We start from the raw sequence: 10,458 nt of genomic DNA, 5'->3' as shown, positions 1-10,458 counted from the left end.
TTTTTTCATAGATATTCTCCTAATATTTAAAATTGTAATATTAACGTCTCCAGTTTTCATGCCTCTGTGTTCTCCATGCCATTGTGAATTACCATTTCCTTTACTATAAAACTCTTGAGAATTACTCCCACATTCTATGGGAAATTGAGATCTCGCAAAATGGTTAAATCTATGTTCAATTTTCTCTTACTTTGACTTTTGGAAATTATTCTATCTTGACACCCTTGGATTTGCTATTGTCTCTGGTGGATGTCAACCCAAATGTATATTTTCCATTAATGACCCTAAATGTCATTACATCAAAGAATGTATGAATTCTTAATTTTATTGAGGGTTTTAGATACTGCTGTAATAGGGGTTGATTTTGTAAATATTAAGTTATATGTAGCACAGCAGATATATTAAAAAATATAAGCTCAATTATTACATATTCCTCTCTTAAGTCCCCCAGACATCCTGGCCACTGACAATTTCTCATTTGCAACTCTCTCTGATACATATCCTAAACCTCCTTCTGCTATTGTTGCAGGGCTGCAGGGTTCTTGTCTCATGGAGTTGAAGAATGAATCTGGTGGACAAAAGAGTGAAGTGAAGTGAAAGTTTATTAAGTGAAGGTGAGAACATAAAGAAAAAAGCTCTCTAGAGTGAGAGGGTTGCCACTGAGGGCTTTTGTGGTCTGTGTTTTATAGAAAACTGAGGAGGGGACTTGGTAAATTTCTTGTCAATAACATTCAGAACAAACATGTAAATATGTTGAGAATATCATGTCTATCTTTAGAACAAATAAGGTGTTCCCTTCTCTCTGGTTAATATCTCCTCTATAACATTTCTCCACAGCTGGGATTTCTGTGAGCCTGTTACATAGCCCCTGGCATGAGCTTAGTCCTGTAGCCCCCTACCTGTCTCTCCCTACCTAGCCTTGCCTGTCCCTTATTCACTATGTTTGTGAGTCTTTACAGTTATTGAATGCTTTATTATAATAGTCTCCTAAACAATAAATATTTTCCCTTTTTATCTCACCTTTGATAAAAACTTACAGTGTTGTATTGGTGTTAGTTTTAACAGGTACATTTAATTTAACTATATCCAAGGGAAAGCCTCAAGAATTTTAATGGTATAAAAAAGTTATACAAGGGCGCCTGGGTGGCTCAATTGGTTAAGAGACTGCCTTCGGCTCAAGTCATGATCCTCGAGTCCCGGGATCGAGTCCCACACAGACTCCCTGCTCGGCGGGGAGTCTGCTTCTCCGTCTGACCCTCCCCCCTCTCACGTTCTCTCTCTCATTCTTTCTCTCAAATAAATAAATAAAATCTTTTAAAAAAGTTATACAGTATCCAAGAAGGTAAAATTTATAATTTGACATAAAATCAAAACAATTTGTTTGATATACAATAAAAAATTGTGACATGCAAAAAATCAGGAAAATGGAAGCCATAATGAGGAGAGAAATCAGAATCAGAGACATAATAGATGGTAGAATTAATAGAAATAATGTCAAAACAGTTAATATAATTATAATCAATATGTTCAAGAAGGTAGAAGACAGCAAGAGTATGATAAAGAGAGACAGGAAAACAGAATGTCTGAGTTTTAAAAAATATACATGGACTGTAATGATAATAGGTTAGATATAGAAAATAGAATACTTGCAATGCACCCAAAGAAAATTTTAAAAAGAGATATAAGTTTTTTATGACCATAAACAAAATATTCCTAAGCAGCCTAATACACATGAAATGGGAGTCTCCAAAATAGGAGAAAGGAAAGGACAGAAGAAAACATTTTAAGAAATATTGGTTGAAAATTTTTCCAAACCCAATTAAAACTATAAATTCACAGATCATCATTCAAGACAGCCTCAATTAAAATCTCAGCAGGTTTTGATTTAGAAATTTACCAGCTAATTATAAAATGTGTGGTGAAATGCAAAGGACCTACAATAAAAAATAAAACAACTTTTAAAAAGAAAAAAATGAAGGAATTACTGTTTTCAAAAGTTTTAATAAAGAAATAGAGATAGCATTTCTGAAATAAACCAGAAATAAGCCAGACAGAAAAAGACCAGCACTGCATCATATCAATTACGTGTGCAATGGAGAAACAGGAAGAGATTGGTAAAAGGGCGTAAGTTTTCAGTTATAAGATAAACAAGTTCTGAGGCTCTAATGTATAGCATAGTGACCATAGTTAATTAGACTGTGTTGTGTACTTGAACTTTGTTAAGTGTTTTCACCAAAAAGAAAGAAAGAGAGGGAGAGAGAGAAAGAAAGAAAGAGAAGAAAGAAAGAAAGAAAGAAAGAAAGAAAGAAAGAAAGAAAGAAAGAAAGAAAGAAAGAAAGAAGAAAGAAAGAAGAAAGAAATTGTAAGGTAATGGATGTGTTAATTATTGGTATCACTTAAATAAATATATTTGGAAGTATATACTTGTTTTGAGCATTAAAAGTTTTTACTTAAATGAAAAAAAAAAAGTCTATCTGTACAGATTGTGTAGGATAGGAATTGTGAGTAATCCATAAAAACCTCAGCATTATCTGAAAAAAGAAAAATCCAACCCAGATGAAAACAGACTATTCTCTTTATAACCTGGCTAAAAGCAGATTCTGAACCCTATTGCAGACTTTTAGGTAAGCTAGATAGAAGATAGATGATGTATAAAATATACACCACTTAACAATAACTTTTAAATCAGCTTGAATATTTCCAAAAAGGAGATCATATATGACCCTAAATTATTAAATTGAAATAAACTCCTAATTATAATGGGAAAATTGACTGTGACATGTCAGTATCCAAGCAATGGTTGAAACTATGAATGAAATGGCTCTTGGTAACCGAGCTGCTCAATGTGTGTGTTGGGAATGGTGAAAAGAAGGGTGGGTGGGATGGTGCGATGCCTGGTCCACAGTAGGCATTCAATAAACGATATCCATAGAAACCATATTTGTAGCTCATTTTATGAACTTCATGGAAATTCAGGCTTACACATCCACATTTCATTCCCTTCCTATCACTCATAATTCTCCAGCTCTTAATTTCACACTTTAAATTTGTTTTCACCTATTTTACTGAATATATTCTTTGGAAGTCCAAAATTCTTTCTTATAGGAAATAACTATACAAAATACATACATATATACTAAAAGACAGAGTTAGAAGCGTAATAAATGAAAAATGCATCTTTGAATATTACAAAAGGGAAAATGTTCTAAAAAATCAGACTACCATACAGAAACCCAATAAGAAAAGTAAGAAGAAAAACAGCCTTAATGGAAGAGGACAGGAGTAAAAAAAAAGTGAGTATCTTCCCCAAACTTATGACAAATGGTCTCAAACAAAATAAGTTTTCAGTAGCTGCATCAGCAGAGCTCATTTGAGCTCAAAGAAATATCACGGATCTACACAGATTCAAGCTGAGAATGGTCTCTGGGGCCACACAGTCCATTTTTTATGGTTTGAACGTTGTGTTCTACTTGTTTCACAATATATTTGCCCATCTGTTTTTAAATGTCAAATAATATGAACAGGCTAAGTAAAAACGGTCATCGTAGAACACAACGAGCAATTCAGCACGGCTCATCTTCACCAGGGCTTGCTCTGGGAGGAATCCATATACGTTTTCAGCATAAAAAGTTACCTTACTGACCCCCCCCCCAAAATGAGTAAAAAGTGCTGCTCACATAAATGTTTAGTTGCCTTCATAGAAAAGAGCAAAATTTTTATCCAAGTTTTTTAAAATGTTTAGATATTCACTAAGAAAAATAGTTTACTTTTGGCAAATTAAATTTAGAGAGACAAACCATGTACATTTTTATTATTTCTAATGTGTTTTTTCAAATCTTAATAAAGACTTTTCTAAATTCTGCTGGAAGGTGAAGATTGGGCCCTAACTAAGTATCTTCTGATATGAAAATCATTCTAAAAATGAACATTGTCATTCTGCTAGAAGATGGTCCACACACCCTATTCTCTCTGAGGATCCTTCCTTGATCTACTGTACTAAACACAATACTTTGTTCCTTTATTTTTTCCTAGCTTAATATGTATAATTTTTCTAGCTTAATATGTGTAATGAATGAACATGGATTCTGGAGTCAGCTCAGTTCTCAGGCTATTCACTTAGGGTGACCTAGCCTGGTAAACTACATACCACCAGTGAGATAAATTTTTATTTGTTAGAAATGTGTTTAACTACAAGTAGCAAAGTACTTAAATAAACAGCTACTTAAACGCATATTGTTATATTTTTCTCACCAGAAATCCTCATAACGGTTGATTCAACTATTCTATAAAGCCAGAAGGAATACAACCTTTTTCATTGTTTCTTCTCCGTCATCTGTAGTGGAGTTTTTCCTCATTTTTGTTCTCTCCAGTCACAAGATGGCTGCTGCAACTCCAAATTTCACATCAGTGTTCAAGGCACAAGCTTAGGCTCTGCCCGCTTATCAGGAAACAAAAATTTCAAGACTCCAGCTAAGTCCCACTAGCAGATATGTGGCTAGATATCATTGCCCCTAACTTCAAGAGAAGCTACAAAATTAGGGAACATGGTTGACATTGGCATAGAGCACTCATTCACAGGGAGGTCACATTGAGGGGGAAGTGGGTATTGTGTAGGTTTGCAAAAGTATAGAGCACAAGAGCACTTATTCTACAGGGTTATTATGATGCTTATGTAAGAATGTGAGTAATTATCTGTCACACACTGAGCTTTAAATGATAATTAGTGCCATGATAATTAGTGCCATGATAAAAGCTACAGGGCTCCTGGGTGGCTCAGTTGGTTAGGCACCTGCCTTCGGCTCAGGTCATGATCCTGGAGTCCCGGGTTCGAGTCCCACATCGGGCTCCCTGCTCAGCAGGGAGTCTGCTTCTCCCTCTGACCCTCCTCCCTCTCATGCTCTCTCTCATTCTCTCTCTTGCAAATAAATAAAATCTTTAAAAAAAAAAAATTAAAAGCTACAGTCATTTACCTGCCTTAATCTATCATATTATATTCTTCTTGAGAGTAGGAGCTATATTTAATTCATATATGTATTTGGATACTTCTCACTATTAGAATAATGAAGATAAAGCAGTATTTTGGCAATTATAGTTTTACTCATAATTTTTTCTTTTTTCCCCCTTTTCTGCTTTTAATTTATAAACTATCACTTTACATCAATCATTAACACTTTTTGTAAAATTTATAATTAATCTGCAACCTTTGTGAGGCTTAGCACTGGGGTATTCCTGTCTCTGTTAACTCTTCAGATTATCAGAAATTTTGTCTGCTTTTTTTTTAAGATTTATTTATTTTAGAGAGAGAGGGTACAAGTGGGGGGAGGGGCAGAGGGAAAGACTCTCACTGAGTGTGGAGCCCAAACTGGGAGCGGAGGGGAAGAGTTCAATCTCATGACCTTGAGATTACAACCTAAACCGAAATCAAGAGTTGGGCACTTGTTTAACTGACTGAGCCACCCAGGTGCCCCTGCTTTTTTGTTTGTTTGTTTTTTTCAGGCAAAAGATTTGGCCAAGTGTGTCTTAGGATCTGGCAGAATTTATACTTGACATCTTTAAAGGAAAATTTGCTTAATTGGGTTCTCCAACTTTATATCAGCTTTATTTTTAAGAAGACAGAGGTTTTAGTTTCTTCCTGGCCTCATAGAGAATCCATTTGACTTATTCATTTCTTCAAATGTGTTCCTCCTATGCACTTTCTCTGATCACTCAGATAAAAAAAAAATCGTGTGTGACATAGAAGGTGAGGAGTTAATTACAAGAAAAAATAACATTTTTGTTGGATATGTACAAGGTGACTAAAAGCTACATTAAAAATATTTCTAAGAATAAATCAAAGGAGAGAATATTATCAAACTCATAACTTTCCATCACGCAAAAGCAGAGAATAAAAGGGATTTGTGAAGAGAAAGAATTGTCAAAATAGGACAAGTCGTAATAGAGCACACCCCAAATCGTCAGAATCCTTCCAAGGATTCTGGGTGCATCAATTGCACTACACACTTCATCAATGCCTATTAGAGACCTTTATCTGAGAATTAATGAAAATGATTAGAAGACTTCTAAAATCCCTCCCTTTTTGATCTGTGAAATTGATTAATGCCAACTATAAGAACATAGTTTTAAATTGATTATATAGCAGAATAGGCACTCAATAAAGAATATTCAATGTATTAATAAAATTTAAATGTAAAAATGTCTAAGTAAAACAGAGAAAAACTCCTACCTCTAGAGGACTGTGTCACTTAATTTTTAGTCCTTGAATTATGCACACGCAAACAAATATGTCAAAGGCTTAAACGCCATTACTTGTAAACTTCTCTATGGGAATTCTTCCAAATATATTTAGTGATACAACTATGTCTCCATCCAGAGATCACACTCTCCATATTTGCTTTTCTCTAAGCTTAGGTAATAGTAATCATTGTAAATCTAGGTAAGACTCTGATACACACAAAAGGTAATTAAAAATGCTAATTAGTAAACTGCCGGCAAACATTATAAAGATAGAAACTCAATACAAAGGAGCTCAAATCTCCATGTTTAGAAAAGTGATCTTCAGGTTTATCAATTCAGAATAAGCATTAAGAGAAGTACATGAAATTTAATATAATTACTGAGTTAAAGCTTCTCACCCTTGGTTGGGACTATACAGATAATTTCCATTGAACCCAAACCCCATCTACAATGTTCATTAAACACTTAAAACTTGTGTCAAGTCTCTGAAAAATGAACACGTAGCTTCTGCCCAAACACTATGCTTGAAAGGTTAAATGATGGTCAAAATCAGCATTATTAAAAAGTTTAAATCTGTACATCTTTGGCAAGACTTGATTATTAGAGTCCAGATTCCAAAGATTAGAGAAGCCAAAATACAATAAGCAATCCCATGACCTAATTCTGAGTTTGTAACACATTCCATTCCACCTCTCTAGATTTCTCTTTCTCATCAGATAATTGAATTGTTTAATCAAATTGCTCTTAAAATTCTTTAGTTCTATGATGTTTTACCTATGAAAAATGAAGAAAACTATAAGCTGAGATAGTCTTGAGGACTATGAGTCTTACTGACCTATAAAGAAGTCTACATTTTTTAAAATTTTTTTTTTTTTAAGATTTTATTTATTTATTTGACAGAGATAGAGAGCACAAGTAGGCAGACAGGTAGGCAGAGGGAGAGGGAGAAGCAGGCTCTCCGCTGAGCAGGGAGCCTGATGCGGGACTCGATCCCAGGACCCTGGGATCATGACCTGAGCTGAAGGCAGCCGCCTAACGACTGAGCCACCCAGGCACCCTAAAGAAGTCTACATTTTAAAAGTACTTTTTAATAAAAGTGTTAACACTGGCATTCATAGACCTTTAAATCATCTCTGGAAACAAACTTCAAACACAATTTACAAAGAGCTTTCTTTGACTCTACAAGTAAACTCTTTCCATATTTGCTCATTTTAATCATAATTCATCATGAATTATCCCCAATGATCTGTGTAAGAGTCCCAGTACACACTGAGGTAATTAATAAACACAAATTAGTAAACTAGTGTTACTTATCTAGAAGTCAGGAGTCTATTACTGAAAAAATGTTTCCAAATTCCCCATGGACCTTAATATCCAGACTCAGTAGATTTTACAGATTCACTGAATTACAGAATCTCATAAGTGCAAGGAAACTTAGTTACTATTTAATCCACTCACGATGAAATGCTGAAACCCGGTTTCTATCCTCCCTGAGCAAGACTTCACCCAGTCTTTACATAAGCACCCAACATCTATACTACAGACGTTAGGTGCTTACTGGTGAAAATGGGCTGTATGGCAAAGTGCATATTAAGGGTCTATTGAGGGTAACGGGCCAAGGAGCAGTAGAACAAGAAAATGTTTTAATTACATTTCACTCAGAGGTGTCGATTTTGAACCCATGCCACAACTAATTTATCTCTCTCTATTCAAGAAAATAACCTATAAATTCCTAATACTATTAAAGAATGGCCTTCAATTGTCAAAATTCATTTGAATGTATATATGAAATATTTTAGATAATTCATTGTGTGGTATGAGAGAGCAATAGATCATTTTAGTTACTGGCAGTAGTTTCATACCCATTGAAAAATAAATTTGAAATTAAAATGAATCCTATCAGTAGTGGAAAAGGTACTGTATAAACTTATGATTTGTTTTAAGAAACTATTTTACAAGTGTTAAAGAAAAACCATTTAGTGTTACTTCCTGAGTCACGAAAGGATTTAGTATTCCCTAGACACACTTATACAGACAGAAACCCCTATATATTTTGAGAATTACACAGAATCACATAGTTAAATGGGAACTCAAAATATCATACACCAAAATGCTAATTAAAGCAGTTATTATAGAGCCTAAAAATATATAGTATTTGTAGACTTCTCTTTAGTTTAAGAGTTCTAGCAGATTTTTTTTCCAGTGACAGACTCTTGGGTTTTTATTAGAGACGTAGTGATTAGAAAGAATGAAAACAGAGTGTTATATACAGTGAATGGATCTAACATAAGTGATTTGAGTCCTAGTAAGAGAGGGGAGTGATCGTGGGGATAGGAAATATAACAAGACATATATGCTGAAAACTTCCTGAATTTGATATAAAATGAGAATCCACAGAATAAAGATTATAAATAAAAATATAAATAAAATTATAATGCAAATTACAATAAAAATAAATCCAATATGTAATCCATTAAAACACATCATAATGGGGCACCTGGGTGGCTCAGTCGTTAAGTGTCTGCCTAAGGCTCAGGTCATGATCCCAGGGTCCTGGCTCAGCGGGAAGCCTACTTCTCCCTCTCCCACTCCCCCTGCTTGTGTTCCCTCTCTCGCTGTGTCTCTCTCTGTCAAATAAATAAATAAAATCTTTAAAAAAAAAAAAATAATAAAATAAAACAAAACACATCATAGTGATACTTCAGTAAATAGAATGGCAAAGAAAACTATTTTTAAAAGCAATCAGAAAATAAATGGAAACTACTTTCAAAGGAGCAATGGGGAGAATTTTAGATGACTTTATAACATAATCAATGGCGTCTGATAGATAATGCAGTAGTATCTCTTTAATGCTGAAAGAAAATATCTACCAACCCAGAATTTCATACTTAGTGCAAATGTCATTCAAGAGCAAAATGCATGCTTAGAACATAAAACAAAACAAAACAGAGATTTTTCTATTAGCAAACTTGTACCAAGTTAGATACTAAAGAATATCCCTCCAGCGAAGGAACATGATGTCGGATATAAGTTCAGAGATACAGAAAACAACAGCAACAAACAATGATGAGAGCCTAAATGTGTGGGTAAATCTAAATAACTGTTGACTATATGCAATGTTACTAGTAATATCTAGTATTGTTTCAACAGTCTGGATATGGGCCAGAGTCCATGTTGGCGCCAGCTCGGAGGGGTGCAGTGCTGGGTCACCACAGAGGAGCTGCAGCAGCTCCAGGTGCAGGAAGACATGGACTCCATGGTGAAGAATGTGGACGGAGGGAACATCTGGAAGATGCAAGGCTTCATGTTCTGGTGCAGAGCCAGCTATTGTGAAAACAGCCAGGTGTCCATGAAGCCAGTGCACCGAATGTTGAATGTTGCTTTGAACATTGAATGTTGCGTTGAATGTTGCATTGAATGTTGAATGTGCACCTTTGGCTTAAGCCCAGGCCCTGGGGACCAGTGAGTTGGAGAAGTCCAGGACCTCCTGGCCCGGTGTACCATGTACTGCAACGACACAGCCAAAGATTCAGGAGATGCAGGAAGTAAAGAGCTTCAGGTAACAAGGCAGCTGGAGAGTTGTGTGACCAAGTGTGTGGATGACCACACGCACCTCAGCCCAACCATGACCAAGATGAAGGAGTCTCTTTCCTCCATGGGGAAATAGAAGTTTTTGCAATTGGCCTTCAGAGCTGATGGCAGGAATCTATTTAAAAACAGAATTGGGAGTTTTAGTCTTTTAAGTGAAGAGTATGAAGAAATTAAGGATGGAAGCAAGTTTGAGGCATGTGTCACTTGCCTCTGGACACCTGGTTCCTTTATGTTTCAACCCTACAAAGTGAAATGAAAAAAAAAAAAAAAAACTCGTGCTAAAATTTGGGTCAGAGACAGTACAGGAGAGTTTTTAGTAGCCTAAATTTCATGTGCTTGTCCTGGCATGAGGGATCTCCCTTGTACCAAGCCAGAGCCCTCCAAGGTACCAGATTCCTCATAGTCCACAGGTACCAGCAGGCTGGCAGTTTCGTCTAACCTGCCTGTGGTCTGGTGGAGCGTGAGCAGAGATGTTTCTATTCATTGCCAACCTCCTGTTGACCAGAAAGATCACCAAATCATTTTCCATAAGCTGTAAAACAAAACCCGCACAGTCACTAATTTAGAAAGGAAAAAAAAAGGTTTCTGGGCCTTTGTTTTGCTTGGTTTTGTTTTACGTACAAGGGCTTGCTG

The 10,458-nt window shown here is 35.6% G+C and overlaps 1 pseudogene; it reads left to right on the top strand.

Moving 5' to 3' along the window:
* The first annotated feature begins 9,457 nt into the window (after positions 1–9,457).
* LOC118015549 lies at positions 9,458–9,901 on the top strand (annotated as a pseudogene).
* Positions 9,902–10,458: the final 557 nt, after the last annotated feature.

Source organism: Mirounga leonina, unplaced genomic scaffold, assembly GCF_011800145.1.
Source record: "Mirounga leonina isolate KUSES-001 unplaced genomic scaffold, KU_Mleo_1.0 Mir_166, whole genome shotgun sequence".
NCBI lineage: Eukaryota > Metazoa > Chordata > Mammalia > Carnivora > Phocidae > Mirounga > Mirounga leonina.
Note: the sequence above shows the minus strand (reverse complement) of the source record. Positions and strands in the feature narration are given on the sequence as shown.